This window comes from Rousettus aegyptiacus, unplaced genomic scaffold (assembly GCF_014176215.1).
Source record: "Rousettus aegyptiacus isolate mRouAeg1 unplaced genomic scaffold, mRouAeg1.p scaffold_m13_p_10, whole genome shotgun sequence".
Taxonomy (NCBI): domain Eukaryota; kingdom Metazoa; phylum Chordata; class Mammalia; order Chiroptera; family Pteropodidae; genus Rousettus; species Rousettus aegyptiacus.
In genome coordinates, this window is record NW_023416285.1 from 55,241,166 (window position 1) to 55,244,617 (window position 3,452).

At 34.9% G+C, this 3,452-nt stretch overlaps 1 non-coding gene across 1 annotated transcript; it reads left to right on the top strand.

The window, feature by feature from the left end:
- Positions 1–1,326: 1,326 nt before the first annotated feature.
- On the top strand, positions 1,327–1,461 carry LOC118608829. The gene has a single exon (XR_004953204.1). It is a non-coding gene; the product is annotated as a small nucleolar RNA SNORA21 (small nucleolar RNA).
- Positions 1,462–3,452: the final 1,991 nt, after the last annotated feature.

The following is a 3,452-nucleotide window of genomic DNA, read 5'->3' on the forward strand; positions in this document are numbered from 1 at the left end:
TACACTGAAGTTTGAAAAAACTGCAAAAGAAACTGGGGAAATGCTGGAATTTGGATTTTGTGGATTGTGGAAACCTCAGTGAGGTAGCTGCTCACATTTGAGACCTAGAATGAAGCTGCCTTTGGAAGCTTCCAGGATTATACTTTCATTCTGACTTAATGACATTCATGGATCAATTTGTGGTGTGCAGGATGTGAAAGCAGTAGCTCCTCTATAATTGATTAAATTCTGTGATCGAGAAGTTGATTATGATTGACTTTCTGGGGATTCTTGGATTGGAACTTGCCCTGTTCTTGGTTTTAAAAAAAATTTTAGTTGGTAGCCCCACATGTTTCAAATCATAATCATAGATTCCTTTTTTCCTTTTGTCACATGTATAATCCGTTTTTCCACTTTCCCATCTGAGGAGAAAGCATCCCTGTTATCAACTAGAATGACTGATCTTCTAAGATAGTTCCTCTGTGGCCAGTAATACTTGAGATACTTTATTTGTGTTAAGGAATTTAATTGATTGCACATTGATAGTTTTCAGAATGCATAAATCTTAATTCCTGGGGCATATACTACTAATATTTGCCGTATCCTCAGTATTTTCAACTGAATTTTTAATATTTAAATCAAATTTCTGTAGCTATTTCCCTCACTTTGAGTTTTATTGTAACATTAAATAAACTACACGCAATTGGAATGTCAGATGACTCATATGCAGTCAGCACTCATTATCTGCAGTTTTGTTTTCTGTGGCTTGAGTTACCTGCAATCAACTGTGGTCCAAACTATTAAATGGGAAACTCAGAAATAAATAATTCATAAGTTTTAAATGCATGCCATTCTAAGTAGTTTGATGAAATCTTATGCTATCTCACGCCCTCCCACCTGGACTATGAATCATCACTTTGTCCAGTGTGTCCACTCTGTATACATTACCTGCCTATTAGGTATTTAGTGGATGTCTCATTAATCAGATTGGCTATTTTAGCATTATAGTGCATGTATTCAGATAACTTTTATTTTACTTAGTAATGGTCCCAAGAGTAGTGCTGCTGGTAATTTAAATATGTCAAAGAGAAGCTATATAGAGCTTACTGTAAGTGAAAAAGCATATATTTATAGGTATTCACAGGAAAAATATAGTATATGTAGAGTTTGATACTATCCACAGTTTTAGGCATCCACTGGGTGTCTTGGAATGTATTTCTCACAGATAAGGGAGAATTACTGTACTAATTAATTTAAAAGTATGAAAAGATGGGATTTTAAATTGAAATAATTATGAGTGAAGTAAGCCTCCTGCAAATTAGTTTCCTTAAAATTAACTTACCAACATCTTTTTAAAAGCACTCATTTGACCTTTTGCTAATGATCCATGGAGTTGTCAAGGAAAAGAATAGTAAAAACACCACTTCAGGGTGAAGCGGCAGTATGTTGTGTTATTTTGCTTCAATCATTTCTATGACAAGGTAAGAGAAAGAAGAAAAAATTAACTATTTACTCACTGGTGCTAATTTATGTCTTCGTTCTTTATATGACCAGCACTTGAAAAATATATCACTTACCTTACAAATATTTCATAATTAGGATTTTTTAGTCTTTCCTTCTAGAGTTTCCCACTATCCCTTCTCATTCTGAGTAGTGTTTTTGAGATTTTAGATTATTTTTTCCACCTGAATGGTATCAAGTTTTAATATTACAAAAGTGAAAGGGGCAAGTGAGTTAGTAAATTATTAAGCTTTTAAACCTACTTTTTCTTCATTTAGCTGGAGCTATTTTCCACCTTACATTCTTACAGAAGTTATATCAGAAACATGAAATAGCAATAACACATATAATTTAATCAGGGTTATTTTATACATATAAATTTTGAGGCTATATAGAGCTATATGATTCTCTTTAGTTTTCTAGTTGGTCATACAGAAGTGTTGGCTTATAAGAAACAATTATATTAAAGATTGCATCTGCTAATTATTTTTCTAGCCATAAATTGATGGCAGTGTTACCATTTGGGGTGATCTGAACTCCAGCCCTGATAGCACTGGGGGTCCTCAGTTCTTTTTGCCAATGCAGCAAAGAATTACAGCTTAGCAAGATTTAGAAAAAGATATTAAAATATATTTTAAGGAAGAAGCAGGGCATGCCTAAACAGGTTGTGTGGAAACAAAAGTTATGATTAAAGTATATTCCAAGCATGGAGCAGATTATAGGTAAGGCTGTAACCTCATGGAAGTGAGGAGATTTGTATTATATTAGGACCGCTATGGAGAAAGGAGTTACAAAGGCAGTCCTAGATGATTGGCATGTGAGGTCATTTTGACTGACATTTGGCTGTTATATAAGTCTCTGCCTACTGTGCATGTGGTTACCCAAAATTCAATCTGTTATAATTAGATTCATGAACTTCCGGGCATAGACATGATATTATAATGATGGTATAATAAGGCTGAGATGAAAAGAGGTTCAGAGTGGTTCTTACTGTGTAAGTGTCTGTAGTCAGATTTAACCGGCTGTAAATTTATAATCCTTCATTCTTTTGTTCCTCAGGTTGCAGGGGAGATTTGTAACTATAAAATGGGTATTGTGGGATGGTTCTAAGGAAGGTCTCTGGGCTGGGCCTTCATTCTTTTGTTCCTCTGTCGCTCATGTCTGTGTAACTTCCTAACAAAAGTAAGAGTGGTTTCATGAAAATAAAAATAAAAAAAATTGTTAGTTGGCTTTTCTTTTGCAGTAAATGAAGTAAAGCAACATTTTAAAGGGAAGATGGAAGTAACTGCAAAGACCATTTAGACTTGAACTCCTCTGCATAAAGGTCATTCGCCCTAAGCCTATTAGTCACATATGACTATGAGCTAATCTTCTCAGGCTGTAATTTCTCAAGCAAAATATAAGGCAGTGTGCATCCATCCCCAGCTTTGCTGAAACTTTTATGAGGAAAATTTATACTAGTTGCACATAACAGTTGGAAGCTGATTAAATGATTTATATTTTGCCTGATCAGAAAGCCAGGAAGATTAAAAATTGTGGCAATCCCCTCTCAGAGCACACATGATTGTCTTCAGGTTATTGCTAAGAGAAGTTGTCAATGTGGTTTCAAGGACAGCTCAGCACTTTGTACTTTCTCAAGGCAAGTCATTACTTAAGTGGTTGGATATATAGTTCTAAGAGCAATGCCTTTGAAAGCTGATTTTTCCCTTGTAATTATAGCCCCACCAACTAAGGTGTTAATTTAGAGCTGTCTGGTATTTCAAGAGACAGGACATAAATGGAATGTACTTGAATTTACTTAAGTATCCTCCGGAAGTCTTATCTTTCAATTTCAAAATGGACATAACTTCATATTATGATTTTAATCATGCCAGTAACTCACTTGGAAACTGGAAACAAACTAAAACACACGAGCAAAGCAAATCTAGCTAACTGAAGGCAGGACTGGGGAGATTTTAGCTAGGCAGAAAGAC